Source organism: Bactrocera tryoni, chromosome 4, assembly GCF_016617805.1.
Source record: "Bactrocera tryoni isolate S06 chromosome 4, CSIRO_BtryS06_freeze2, whole genome shotgun sequence".
Classification (NCBI taxonomy): domain Eukaryota; kingdom Metazoa; phylum Arthropoda; class Insecta; order Diptera; family Tephritidae; genus Bactrocera; species Bactrocera tryoni.
The window spans coordinates 23,877,697-23,893,979 of record NC_052502.1 but is presented as its reverse complement, the minus strand read 5'-3'; the positions used below and the strand labels follow the sequence as shown (position 1 = coordinate 23,893,979).

The window sequence follows — 16,283 nt, the reverse complement described above, 5'->3', positions numbered from 1 at the left end:
AGGAAGAGAGAAAGAAGACATGTTATTTGGTATGTTTATTATACATATATACATATTTGTACCTAATATTTTTAATAATGTATTTATATGTACTAATATGTATAGTATATGTGCATATGTATATACTTATATATAAAAGATTATAAATATTGATTGTATGATTTTCTGCAGTGATTAACTGTAATATAATTCGAAATCAATATGTTTAAATTTTTTATTTTTCTTTTGCCAATGAATATATAATACTTATGCATGTAAATAAAAAGTAAATATTTTATATTATATATCAAATATATTTACTAAGCTCTTGCATATCGGCCACCCATGACGTTTCATGAGAACACTGTGCCCTACCTACTCGAAAACTACTGAATATACTGAAAATATATATAGGAATTGGGTTATACATATGCAGTTATAATTAAAAAAAAATCGATTTTTGTCAAAAAATTTTTTTTCTTATTCCTTGGATTAATTACTTGATTTAACATTACATACTTTAAAGAAATTTGTTCGGTTTTTAATTTCAGAGGATTCAGTTCAGTGTAGTGGTCATAGCAAAACGTCTTTTTTGAGAGGAGCTCCCGGGGATCAGCTGTAGTTCCTTTCCGAATAAATATTTTCACTAATACTAGGTTTTAAAATACAGTTAAAAAAAACCAAAATATGTGTACAAGTTTTTGGATCAATAAATTTAAAAATTTTCTGAGAAAAAATTCTAAAAAAAATGGCTTTTTTCGGCCTTTTAACTCTATATAACCCCTTAAATCTCCTTCCTTCGGTCTGAACTATCTTGCAAACAGTAGTAAAGTCCATATTTGTTGTTACATCTTCCTTTTCTTTATGTAATATACTTCAAAAAACATTTTTCTAATCGCAAGGCTTAAGGAAACAAACATATTTCTAAGAAGGATAACGCTCAGCTCGAAATCGGTGTAACAGCATCTGTTAGACGTTAGCTAACATAGTACTCGTATATAAAAAGAACTGATATAACGAAAATAGTAATATTTCTGAAGAAATGCTACTAATAATGTTCCCTTGTGTTTTAAAATCCGATGCAAATCTAATTTAAAATATAAGAACCAAAAAACAGCTTAATGTTAAAAAATGGGACACTAACTTAGAGAAATTAATGTTAATGACTTTACCTCCCTTTTAACTAAAGTCTTAAAGAACTGAAATTACGAGAGAAAAGAGAAAAGGAAAAAACGTTACAAATGAAAAATACTTTCGAAACTGCGATTATTCCAGCAAGATTCAGGAAGTCGAAAGCCTCGAAATATTTCGAAATAGAGTCTCCGATGATCGAAAACTATAAAACAAGGCAAAATATTACAAAATGGGGCCCACAGTAAGCCTCAGAGAAAGATTACTGAGTCTTTTATTCAAAAATTGCTCAGAACCTAGTTGCCTACTACCAAACGGTCTGAAAATTCTGGTCATAAACTTTTGGAATAGAGCTACCAATGCTTAAAAACCAATATTACAAAATAAAAGCCACAGAAGCGATTGGTGAATGTTTTTGGGAGGTTTAAATTCTAACCTTTTCAAGAAAAGAGTTGCCAACTACCAACAAGCCAAAAATATTACAAAATGTGCCAAAACATTTGAAGGTGTTTTTTAAGACATCTTTTCAGCAAGTCTGTATTTCTCTAATTTAGAAAAATTATAGAATAAGAAGAATAACTTATTTTTCTTCAACAGGCGGTCTTCGTCACAATTTTCTAACCTAAACCTAACCTTTCTACTCTAAATATATTTTTTGTCTTGAATGTGTTGAAAATTCTTGCAAATCCACCAAACATTAAATTTACTTCAGAAAGTTGTAAAAAATAATAATAATAATAAAGGCTCCACCATCAGCACTCTCGCTTAGCTGGTTACCCAAATGATGCTCATTTATTTTTGGGTGAATTTGTAATAATGATTCGATAAAGCAAGTATAATTGCTCAGAAACATAGAAACATAACAGCTTGAGTAATTAAGTCAAAGTTTTTTGTTAATGTTTTTGGGAGGTTTGGCAGATAAACAAAACTTGGCACCTTTTGTTAAATTTCGTGAGGTTATATTTGTTGTTTTAATTGCCAAACAACACATTATTATTATTACATAATTAGTTCATATCTTCCATAGAACAAACTTGCCGGTAATGGCACCAAAGTAAACAGCTTCAGTCATAAACATTATAACTAATGTTCAACTGGTTTCCAGCACTTCTACAACAATGATGTAATAAAATATCGCATTATGTTTTTTAGTATAATTTATGAAAACTGTAGGTAATTCATGCTGGAGTTAGTGCGAGAGTGAAGCGCTAGTAAGAAAAGAACACAAAATACAGGAAGAAAAGCTTAGAATTAAGCAAAGCACGTGTAGAGTTTTTATACTTATATATTTTTTTTTATTTATGAGAGTTATATGTATTTTAAGTAAAAATTATGGGTCACCTTGAAATAAAGAAATTGAATATAAAAGATATATTTTTTTACAAAAATTGCAAAAAAAAAACATAAAAATATTTTAATACAAAAAATATATTTTTTCCAAAAATTACAAAAAAATATATAAAAAAAATTTTAATACATAAAATATATTTTTGGCAAAAATTAGAAAAAAAATTTAAAAAATTATAAATATTTCCTGCTCTGCGAAGCTTTTATAATTTACTGCTTTCCTTGATAGTAGCTTCATCTCTTTTCAACAGAACAGTTTTACTATATAAGCAACAGTAGAAAAGTCAAACATTAAATTCACTTGTTGTAGACACTTAAGTGGCATACTAATTTTGAATTTTTAATACATATTACGACATAATCGCATACGCCACGTTTATGGCATTTTTTAAACAAATTTGTCCGTCACGCTTTGTGAGCGATTGAGTCATAATGGCAGAGTATGAACAGATGTGTACATTTCTTCGTTTGTAACTGTGTCTACTAACCACATTAAATACAATTGAAATTAAAAATAATTTGCATAACTTTTGTATGTCATCTCATATATACTATAAAAGCATTAAGGAAACGTAAATGGGGCACGAAGCAAAATATTTGAAGACTCGCAGAGGAAAAACAAACTAATTAGACGCATTCTAATACAGCTACATTTGACTGTATATGAGCACTAAAAAAATAATTTGATTAGAATTTGCGTAAAAAAGTGTTTTAAGCACTTTAGAAATGTCATATTTGAAATGACAGCTGACAGATTTGAGTAAGAGAGGCTGACTAGCAACCGTCAGCAGTCAGTAAATGGGTCACATCACTTATAAACTGAGATGTTTTCTGTAGTAGAAAGTACTGTTAACCAAAAAAAAAAAAAAAAAGCTACTGAGAAACATAAATCAGTAGTATGTATTATAGACTAACGGTTGTTAATAACTTGCTTCCTCTTCCTCATAGCAGCGCTTAGACTACGCTCCCCGTAACCTCAACCTCCTTGCTGAAAATGTGAAAGAAAGCAACTTGCCATTTGAAATATCATTGCTACACATTTATTACTCTGCACAGCATTTGAATTACTACAACAGAGCAAAAAAAATGTAAATTTAATAGAAAGAGCGATAAACCAGCCGACAGTCTGCCAGCCGGCAGCATGTCGGCGTGGGAGTAGACAAGCATTCCTTTCTAATCAAAGATGCAACAGTTGTGCAAAGTAATAGCAAACGAACACCAATAACGGTGTATAGCATATCGAATACGGTATGGTCTATGTGAAAGAAGCGAGTAACGGTACTGACATACTTTCATGCTTTCCGACTATCTACTAGTATTTGCATTTTTTCTGCAACTTTTTGTTCGAATTGCTTGCGCAGTTAATTTGTTATTTCTGTGATGATTACTGAATTATTGCAGAGTCTAGTCGTTGGTAGACATTTTTTGTGACTTTGTCTGTAGTGTGCAGCACGTTGAGACATTCACTTCCTTCGCAAATGATTAAGTTAGAGAGAAAGATCTAGAGAAATTCAGAATCACGAATGAAAGGGTGGCAGCTGTTATTTATTGGATAGAAGAGAAAATATTTGGAAAGGAAAATATGATTTCTTTAGTTATTTATGAGGAGGTACTAAACGATTTATTGATTTAATTTTTTTGAAGGTTTGGGTTAAATAATCTTTAGTATTTAAGTCCAAATGTCAAAAAAAGCATTACTCTCGGGTTTAGATGTGAACAGACTTTTGTAAGGTATAGTCTATGTATGTACATATGTACGTATATCAATCGATCTGATCAAATATGAACCGGACTGGTCCACTGCACTCGCACCCGAATCGACAAAAAAAATAGTGTCCTACCTAGATCTTTGTTTACGAAGCGAAAAATTTATCCCGGGATAAAGAAAAAATGAACAAGGTGATTGTGATTTCAGATAATGTTTTGGGTATGATGCGTGTCAAATGCTAGACAAAATGCCAGAAAGACGTCGATTAGAGGTCAAAAAAGAGAGGCTTGACGCTGAAGGGACTGAAGACCATTCCTGCTTTTGCTTATAGAAGACTAAATTATGTGTTGGCATTTTTGTATTAGCGCAGAAGCCTATTTTGAAGGTGATTTTATTGTATTCAACTACAAAATTTGAGTAATTTTTGTCAGTCCGGGTCAAATTTTATCGGATGGTATAACGCCGTCATTTGGCTAATTTCGTTCCGAATAAAAATTTACAACAACAAATTTATTTTTTGTCAATCCGGGTCAAATTTGGTCGGATGGTATAACGCAATCATTTGGCTAATTTCGTTTCTAGTAAAAATTGACAATAATTCGAGGCTTAGTTCAGAGTATTTTTTTCTAAATTTATATATTAATTATTCTTAATAACTAAGCTTATTTTCATATGCTTACATATGCACATATGTATGTATGTACATCTTCCACAGATAAAAAATTAAAGTAATTTGAATTTAATCGGAATTCCTAAGTACCCTTAAATATGTGAAAAATAAACAAACAAATGCTACACTTAACGCCTTTTATACCAAAATTGTCACATTTGACATATAACACAACTCAGATCCACATAAACTAACACACGCAAAATAATCTAGTCACCTAAAACACCTACATTTGTACATACATATGTACTTATGTATAATCACTTAAGAAATTGCTGGACGCAACGTGCTAAGAATGTATTGTGTCAATGTATGTATGTATGTATGCGTGCACGTTTTAATTAGATATGTGTGGGTGCTCCACAAATTCTTGGTTACCAACTCATTCCGCATGGGCGTCTGCGTGTGACGGTGCGCGTTGGTGATTCGTAGCAGTCACCGCGGTGTCGTCATGTTTCCCAAAACTCGTCAGTGAACACAGCAAATCATGCGGAACAAAAGTCTAAAGCCAACATTTCCTTGGCCCACCAGCGGCCGTACGCTTACGCTCATTATGCGCGGCGCCAAAAACTCACTCAAACAGCTTTGGAAGAGTACTCAATACTGTCAGCAACCAAGTCGACTATTGCTGACAGTCGAGTTGGCGGTCGGTAGCGGTGTTAAGTGCCCCACATGATGTGTTGACTCTACCGACTACTGTACCAATGTACATATGTACATATATACAGACATATGTATGTATCTATTTTCATTTACCTTTATGTTTTCATTAAAGCTTATTTAGGTAGCATAGCGGTTGTCTGACAGTTTTTTTATTCTATAATTCAACTGTCCATCCGTTTTTACATTTCATTATTGTACTTTGTTGTATTGAACTTCAAAAGTATTAGCATTTTTTTGTTGTGCTTTGTGTCAATTTATACTTTATTTTATTTTTATTTCTTTTTTTCGGTTATTGTTGGTTCGGGCTTTCGACACTTTACGCAATAGCCTGTGGCGTTTTCATCTCTTATCGAATATAAAAATCTAAAGGTAAGTAAGAATATACTACTTATAATATACATACTCGTACATACATACACTCCTAGTCGTATGTACACGTTCTCAGTTATTTGCGCTCTCTTGTTTTGAAATTCTTTACTCGCTCCGCTCTTTCGACGATGATGTCATCGCATTTTTAGTTTAAATATAAATTCAAATAATAAACTTTCTTGCCTTGCCGGTCTGTATGTTTAGTTATTATTGTTGTTATTGTCGCAGCGCGAGCTGGCGCTTTTGTGACATGCAAAGGCAATATATTCCTATATTACTTGAATACATACATATAAATTAATGTGGCTTGTACCATATAAGCTCTCCCGACTATACTTCATACCTGAGTTAGTACCCAGTAGGATAACCCATTCTCGGTTCGAATGAATATGGTTGCTTATTTTCGTCCCAGAAAAGTTAATAGAGAACTCAGCATAACCGAAAACACTTCGAATATCTTTGAAGCAATTCATGTGTGTAAGTATCGCCAGCTAATCGATATAGCATAGGGATTTGAGTTTCTACTTAGCATTAGGTGAATTTTTCTAATCAGTCCTCCATTCTAAATAACTTTCTTGGGACTATTTTTACTTTACATAAATTTTAATTACTTTTTTGTGATTATGTTTTACTTTCTATAAATTTGGGTTCAGAACTGTCTTCTAATATACATATGAAAGTCTTCATTTTTACGAAAACAGTTTTAAGACTTGTAAAATGCTTTACCATACTGCTGATGATGACATAATATAATCTCCGAACTTTTCTTAGAAACATCATTATGAGCTGCTCATTAGGTAAAATTTCTACAGTGGCAGTAACATTTCTTAGTATACTTTTCTAACAGGCTCAACAGTTGCGTTTGCCTTAATAGCGGTCAAACCTACTTAGGTGGGATGCATCATTTTTCTTGAGCACATTTCTGATCTGATCAGGTTCTGATCAGGTTTTCACCTCGGTTTCAAGCTTGTTTAACCAGAATATTTTAGATGTTGAAAAATTATGGCTTAACTGTTAGTCCTTTGACACTCGTTGGCATATTTTATGGGTTAAGTCCTGTCACCTCTTTTATTAACCACATTTTGTTTTAAGCGAGCAGCAAAAGAACACTTGCTAAGTTAACAAAAAACATGAAAATCATCCAAAGTTTGCTAATTTTTTGATTTCAGCGAAGCTTCATTGGAAGTAAGGGTTTTTAATCATAACTGAAATCTTGCTAAACACCAACAAGAAATAAAATTGAGTTTATATTATACAGCTGAGAGTTACTCTGTACTCTCATTACCGCCAGGAATATTTATTCTGAGTTAAGCATTCACTTGCCGCTCGCTAACAGAAAACAGAACTATAAATGTATTATTTAGTGTAAGTATGTACATATGTATATGTGCTCACATATTTATTTACATATGTTTTCTGCCAATAATCACTTTCGAATAGTGCGAAAATACTGTTATTAATTTAATTGGAAAATGCCATTAGCGTGTCAAGTGAAAGATTTATGGCGATACTAGAAGAAAATATTCCAAAAAGCATGAAAAATGGTTTTTGTGGCGGAATGTCTTTGTTTTTTCTACATTTGCTATTAGAAATATACATACGTACCTATGTACATATGTATTATTCGTTTAAAAACCGATTTCTCCTACCCTTCATGCCACTCACAGCAATACGGAAGTATTTAAATGCCAAACTCGCGCCACCGTTCGATTTTATCGCCGCTAATATTTGGGTTCGACCCTGCGCTCAACTATTAATCAATTAATGAACTTTTTATAGGCACACATCCATACAAACAAACACGTGTTTATACATACATACATGTATGTAGTATATTCAGATCTGCAAGCTCATGTAGACTTTGTTCTTTCGAAATTGTTTGCAGGCATGGGCTACATCCACATATATGTACATATATGTACATATGTATGTATAAAGTAATGCCCAGTTGCGCTGTGTTCGATTGTTTTTTGAATTAAACTTGTTTTTCTACTCCCTTTTGTCATATATTTATTTACATTTTCGTACAGTGGATCATAAAGTGTTTATCTGTATGATCTCATCACTGACGTGTAAATAATAAATTTTGCAAATATTTATAATTTATAAGTATCTTCAAGATAAGCATGATATCGGTTTTATTGTTATTATTATTATTAATTCATTATACGATAGTTGGTTCTTTGTAGTATTTAAGAAGTGATTTCTCTTCACTATTTTCTTTTTTTACTACAGCGAAGCAAAATCAGAAAAAATTTTATGGAAATTTAAGCACTTACATAAATTCTTGCTCGGAACAGCATAATTAGCAAAGATAACAGTATTGTGAAATATCATCGCCGTCGTCACGCTTAAATCACTTGAACAGGTGAAGGTTCTCAACTCAGCGGCAATTAATTACCGATAACAAATTGATTGGCTGGAGAATAGTTCGAAGTTTTCGTTGAAAAACCTGCTATTTACATATTATTATAATGCCTTATTTTGTCATTTCTTCGAGTTAAACAGGTTTGTTAGAGGCATACTAATATGATCAATAATAAAATTATTAAATTATAGAATCTAATCTCATATTTTTCAACAAACACTCTTTACGTGTAGGTAAACCCGTTTTGAATAAAAAATCGATAAAAATCATGAAAATTCAGAACGGGAGAGACACCAATTAAGCTGAATTTCCTCTGGTGTACTGAATTGTCTTTAATTTGCATATTTCGTTGAGAGCTTAGTGATCGCGCACTCGAAACTGATATGTACATATGTATGTCTAATCTATGAGAAAGTTCATAGACTTATAAAAGCACAACATCTTTTTATTTTCTACATACATATCTAACCAAGTTGAGAGTAGATGAGAGTTCGTCACCTTGCGGTTTACAGCTGGATAGATGGATTTTCCATTCAGTTCAGTTTTCAGGTTTTTCTAATCCAAGAACTATATGATTTATACGAAGCTACTTGCATTTAGTAAATCAAATTTTTCGTTAGTAATAAGGATTCTAACTAGACATTGTCTTCTTCGAAAACATGGTGGAATACTAACTTTAGGAAAAAGGTTATTTTGCCTGATCTTTACTTCCGAACCTTTCTCTTCTTAATTGGGCTACTTTTGCCAAGATACAGTGTAAGAACCTTGATTCCCACTTCATTTCAGCTATCCAGGTATATTTTGTGGAAGTAAAATAAGGCGTTTACGGAGATAGGAACGTTTGGTCTATATAGCTTCTCATCAAATTTAACTCCGCCCGCGAAACGAATCAATAATTTTTTTGCCAGAATGGTCAACATCGCTTATGGATCGACTCAACACATTTTGTTTGCTGTTTTGGATATGAAGTGTGTTTATGCTAGAGGCGTACTGAAATCTTATGTTTATGAATATGACGTAGGTTTACGAGTATGAACTGTCCAACAATCTAGCGAATGAAGTTATAATGGAGTCTGAAGGCATCCCAGGTCATACCAATCGAGGTTTACTACAAGTGTATAAAAAATTGGATTACGCGATGGCATGGTTCTACTGACTCAGAAGCCAGTTTCAATGGCGATAATGAAGATTTACATTAAAATATATGAAAATGTAGTCCGGGTCAAATTTGATCAGATGGTATATTTTTTTCATTCTTTATGAAAAATTGCATTATGCGATGGCATGGTTCTACTGACACAGAAACCAGTTTTAAGGGCGATAATGAAGATTTGTATAAAAATATATGAAAATGTAGTCCGGGTCAAATTTGATCAGATATGTAGTATATTTTTTCTTTCACTTCAGAAGTTATTCTACTCAAATTCAAATCCATTCTTCTTGCTAGGATTCTGAGCTTCGTTCGATATTTTTTACCCTTGTGAGCTTTACCGTAATTACATTCCACACTGAAAAAAAATCAATATAAATTTTTTAAATCTAACTTAAATACTGATCAAATCGTAATCCAGAGCACTCTCAGCACACGAACATGTATCCAATTGAGTTATTCGCTCATTATGACTTCATTCAAAAGTATTTGCATGTGCACAGATGTACTGCTGTATGTTTGTATGTATGTAAATAAGTAACTTCAGACAGACAAGTGTTTATGTATGCAAGCACGTTTTGCTCATAATTGTTGGTAATGATCGAAATGCACATGCATACATACATACATACGCAAACAATTATATATTGGTACGAGTATTTAACACTGAATTAGGCAATGGCAGGCCTGCATGAATGAGCAAGTAAATGAATGAGCAAAACACTCGCTTGGAAGTACAAAGGCATAACGCTATTTATGGTGTTTAAGCGTTTAAACATTTGGAAGCAATACTTGATATATTCACACATATGTATGTACGTATATAGATATGTATGGAAGTATGTTTACAATTATGGATATGGAATACGATTTGCATGATTTCAGTTAATAAATGCGAAATTAACATGTTGTTGCACACATATGTATGCATTTATTCAAATGCTGTACAAGTAAATACATTAAATTGTAAGTAAATTGCATTTGTTGTTGTTTTTTGTTGGGACTCATTGTTGACACTTTAATTTTGAACAAAACTTGAACTGAATTGGCTGCTCATACAGTTAATGGAGACTACTTTTCAATTGGTTGTTGTCATTGTTGTTGTTGCTGACGCACTTGCTTTCAATTTGCGCCAACAGAAAATAGCTTTGGCAAGCAAGAAACGCAGAAAAGTTGCAAGTATACTATCAGCTGATCAAATCTGACCCGGATTGAATCTTTTTGTGCAAAAAAAGAATGAAAAGCAAGTTTGCCCGAAAATTTGCATTACTGCCACGGAATCGTTGAAAATGTGATCTGCTCAAATTTGACCCGGACTGGATCATTTTTGAAAAAAAAGAAAGATTGAAATACAAGTTTGCTTGAAATTTCGTGTTTGTATAACGGAATCGTTGAAAATGTTTCAGAAGAGTTTCGGAAAGTCTATCCCTCACATAAGTATTTGATTGGCCGAGGCTTATGTAAATTTACTCAGCAGTCCATTTTCAAGACAACAATAAATTTCTATTAAAATACGAAAAAAAAAATTTCAGTCCGGATCACATTTGATCAGATGCAATTTTGAAATATATACAGATGTCTGTATGTATGTGTGTACGTAAGTACGTATGAACATGTGTATAATTCTGCATTCCGTATTAGCTACAATTCGATTTGAATAAATGCGAACTTAACAATGATGACAACGCCTGCTATTTTTAGCCACAGTCTGATCTATGAGTTAATGCGTTTGCTCAATTTCTCTTCGTCTAATTCGCCGTTACGATCACAGCATGCACATACATATTTACATGAATGTGTGTATGTACATTGATGTGTATGTATTTGTTTATATATGCAAATATCATTGAATTTTCGGGCTCGTAAATCAAATGGGTACGCGCGGGCGTATGAGTATTGTGTGCAAATTGCATTACGGCAAATATGGCTAGCGGTTTTCGCAATAGTTTCACCCACACGCACACACGTATTGGTGTGTTTGCGCGTATGCATGCACAGCCTCCATTAGCGATGGTTGCACGCCAAAGTGATTAACGTGGATACGCTAGCTTGTCATTGGCTTTTTATTAGCTGTGACGAATGTGAAAATTTTTTATTTGAAATGAAAGTGCATATATGAGGGTTTTCTATTCGATTTGTGTTTATTAAGAAAATATTGAAATTAAATTTTTTTGTAGCGATTTTACTTTGAATACTACTTTTCAAAGCGAAGTGGGCAAACTTTTTGGAATTTTCACTTAATATATGTACATACATCGATATTTGTAGTTGGAATTGCGATCAATATTTATTTTGTTATTTATTCTAATCCTTTAAAAATCTTAATTTTTTTGCATTTAAATATTAATTTATAGCTTCGGTTCTGCATTTTTGGTAAGCTTTTAAGCGAAATTATGGAAAACACGGTCCAAAGAATTTTAGTTTGGTTGTCACCAGATTTCAAAATATTTAATGGGCAATTATTTTATTTTTATGACCGCATAGTGTTGACAGCGTAAAGACATAAACATGTCGAAAATGTCAACCTCACATATGTACATAAATATGTATGTATACGACACCACTCACAACTTGCCCATATGCATTTTGTTTCCACAAACTAAAAATATTTTGCTAAAAACAAGATCGTTTCCGTCAAAAAAATAAGAAACACAAAAAAACGTTAATTTCGACTACATCGAAGCTAAAAAAAAATCTTAAAATAGAGCTGAAAATATACCTTATTATGTCCAAACAACTTCGAAACATACAATCGTGTACTTTCTTTTAAAAAAATTTACGAAAATCGCTAATTTTTTATGGGTTGCACTGGTTATAGGGCCTAAATACGTTTCAAACATTAAATAAAGACATTTTTAAATATAATATAAAAGAGGTTTGCCTCTATAAAATTTCTAATAAAATACCATAAATAATAATATTTTCAATTCTTCTTAAACCCCAGCTAGTTGGCAACCCTAACAATGTGTTTGGCCACCTTATCTTAGTTGTAATTGAAGTTAGCGTTTCTTAAAGGCTTCAGCTCACCCCACGTGTTCACCTCATTTAGTTATTAACGCTAATTATCTAACCAAAACATATAAGTATATACATATAAATAAATATATATGTATGTATATGTATATGTGTATGTATAGTTCTGTATGTCTATGCATATTTAAAACGTGCCATGATTTAAAAAATAAAATAAAACAGAACACCTTCAACAAATCACTAGTGACAAGTGACATATCGCAACGAGTCAACTAGTTCATAAACAAACTACAATCACATACACACATACACAAGTAATTTGTAGAGTAGCGACGCAATATAACCTTGACATATATACCCACATAATGGACACGCACAGGCACACAGCCAGTTATTATTCATTCACTGGACAAGCTTTCTCTTCTACGTGGTCACAACAGAGCACGCTGCAAGTCGAGCAAAGTTTCAAATGAGTCATGAGCAAAGCTCCTGTTGTGCCTCAAATATACTGTTGGGTATGAAGGAAAGCGGGTTGGCTTTTTTGTAAGGACAATAGTAATAATATTTGTAAGAACAACGTGCCACTGCCGTGCCTTGGTGACCTATGACCCATTGTTTTTGCCACGCGGCGCTACGATGCGTCATGCGTGATTCAGCGGTAAATATGTTGGCGTAATATGAGAGAAGCTACTCTAGTTTGATTTACGGTAAATTAATTAACGCACTCGCTTGTTATTAATTGAGTCTATAGAAATGTATATCAAATGCGAATATAAATATAAATTATTTGAATTCGTTGGAAATAAGCATATATTTCATGTTAATGAAAGAAATTCCTGGAAAATTATATTGGGCTTGTGTAGGGACTCAAATATTACATAGTATTTAGACAATCGTTGCTTTATAAAGCAGGAAATAAGGCAGACGTGGAGTGTTTCCGCGTAAGTTGTAAAAATAGCGATTTTATGTTAATTATGATTTTGACGAAGAGCAGAAAGTTGAATATAACAGTATTTTAGTTATTTATCAACATACTGCATATGAATGCATGTGAGTATTTTCTATGTATTGGAGTTATACATATACATGCATATGTATTTGTGTTAGAAATAGGATATAGAAGTAATTAGTCAAGGAGGATGGGATGACTCTTCCAAAAAATTTAAAATTTTTACTAACTTGTTTCGCCTAAAAAACCGATAAAAATATAGAAACTGACCGTGACCGTGACTCGGTCCATAAAAACCAAAATTTTATCGCCGATTTTACAAAGAATTTATTGGAAGTGAAGGAGTTTCATAAAGAAATATTAATAAAAACAGTAATCCATCGTATAATTTCCAAAATGATGGAGTTGGTGGTGCGAACACACAAAAATTATAAAGAATACTCTTTCCAGGAAACAAATGAGACTTTCTTTTTTCGTCCTCAACTTTTTATATTTTATAGTTCTTTGTGTAGGCAAGAGAGACCTACAGAGTTGTGTCCAGCATCTCACGCATTTTATTCCGACTGCACTCACAACACTTGACATAGAACTTTACTATTACATAAAACACCACATTTGGTTGTGATCTCACTTAACCTCATTTTTATAACTCTCAAACTATGAGACACGTCTCTAAACAAAACTAAGTGCCCCCTGTAGCCTTATAAAAAGTTAATATGACGTCATGTATACTTCTAAGTAGACGGATAATAGTCTTTACATATGTACATATGTACTTTGGCAGACTCCACCGCGTTGGGTGTAAACAATTGGGATTGTCTAAAGCTGCTCAACTGTTTATGCGTTCACGTCAAAATTTGGGTCAATTTTGTTTATCCAAAGCAAACAGAATCGATTTTACTTGTCGACAGACGGCAAAGACAGAACAATTTCAGATATGTATGGACTTACCAATACTTAAAGCGTATAAAAATATGTTTTGTGGGTATACATATGCATTAAAAGAAATATTTATCTGTATCTACTTGCACCCAGTCCGTCCAGCACCACCCTTCGCGCACTCCTCGAAGACTAAGTTGTAGGTATTAGTACCCAAAAGTTTTAACCATATATTTTTGTGTGTATGATAGTCTCCGGTTTAATACTTTTGTAGTTTATTTAGCACCAATTGTTTACTATATTATACCAAAAATACCTTAAATGTATGTACCTATGTACAAACAGCTTAGAATTGCCCGCACCTATGGCCTTGCCTCTATTGCGTCTATCAAGCAAGAGGTGCTTACTAAAGCTATGCATTAAAGAGCTATTTACTCAGCGTGCTTTGCATACGAATTGGAAGTGGGTGGGTAAACTGGAAGCCGTTTGAAAATAGTTTACATATACTATGAATGAATATAGAGAGGTGTGCACCCAGAGTAAAGTAAGCCAGTGTAAACTGAAGCTTGTTTAAATTTATTGCTGGCCAGAGCGCACGCAAGCGGCGCTACGTGGAAATTATTTTACAAGGATACTCACAAAGCACACACATGCGCCTTTATTCTCATATATTATGGCTGCCTAATGTACTAAGTATATAGTATGTGTACTTTGAGCATTTCAGTTAATATCCTGCCAAACTTTGCTAAACTTTTGCCAGACATGCCGTCAGTATAAACCAAATTATATCTAAATAAATCAAATGTTTGAATGCGAGCAATTTCAACGGAAATTACGCCGCTACACTTGGCTCAGTATGGGTAATACTCACAATGTTTAGATTGACGGCAATTAAAGTTAAATTGCCAACTAAACGATAATAAATCTGCGAATATATAAGGTCACCTGTATGTATATTCATACATGTTTGCAGTAATATACATACTTATGTATGCATTTGTATTTTGTTTATTTTCTTGCGTGCTGGAATCACTTTGGGTGATTAAAGCGCTTACAAATTGTTCATGCTTAGCACTAAACATCACCTGTACCAAAATAACTAAATTGAGAATCAATTATATCATCGGAGTAATTAGCGTCGGTACGAGAAAAATTAAAAAGTGTGGCTGTGGAATTACATCACAGTGTGTGAACATAAGTAAATGTATGTAGGTGACTATATACAGTTAAAGTTACCTGTAGGAAATATACTGTATTAAAATATTCATAGTTCAACATTAAAGGATGAATGGAACCATAGAATGGAATTTAAAACAGTTCGGATCAAACAGCCTTCATATATGTATGTCCATATGTATCTGCTTCTTTTTCTTTTAGAAATTCTTCTTCATTAAATAGAGGTTAATATTTCTAAAAAACCTTAGGTATATGCTATTTTAATTGAATTTGTTCTTAAGAAAGACGAAAATTGAGCACATGACACCCAGAATCGATTACTGATAAATATGCATATGATCAAATTTGACCCGGACTGGTCCCATTCCATCAAAAAAGCATGATCGTGTGAAGTTGTTTCTTTCTGAATCGATTACTGATAAACATACATCTGATCAAATTTGACCCGGACTGGTTCCAATCGATAAAAAAAAAACAAGATCGTGTGCAGCTTGTTCTCCATATGAAAATTTAGTGTGTATTTGACAGCTGTATTTTTACGATCCAAAAAGTTTAACTGGCGCTTTTTATTAAATAAAAAATTTATAAACGAGTTTTCTTGAAAATTTTTAAAATAGGATCGTTAAAAATGTTGCAGAAGTGCTTTGGGACATCTACTTTATCATGAACCCAAGTATGTGAGTAGCAAAAAATACTCAGTGACAGTCGCGAAGTCTTCGAAAACTTGTCTCATGTGAGTCGTTTATTCAGGAAAATCGAAAAGATAGCCAAGAAAGATAGCAAAAGCTCTCAATATCTCTTATGGATCGATTTAACATATTTTGGGTATGAAGCGTATCAATGCTAGACTCGTATCAAAAAACCTGAATATTTTGCAAAAACGACGTGGAGTAGAGATCGCAAACGAGATGCTTGCCAACA

At 32.9% G+C, this 16,283-nt stretch overlaps 1 protein-coding gene across 2 annotated transcripts in view; it reads right to left on the bottom strand.

Moving 5' to 3' along the window:
- Window positions 1-16,283, bottom strand: part of LOC120775091 (heat shock protein beta-1) — a 33,263-nt gene that overhangs the window by 12,368 nt on the left and 4,612 nt on the right. The gene's annotated exons all lie outside the window — the stretch shown is intronic.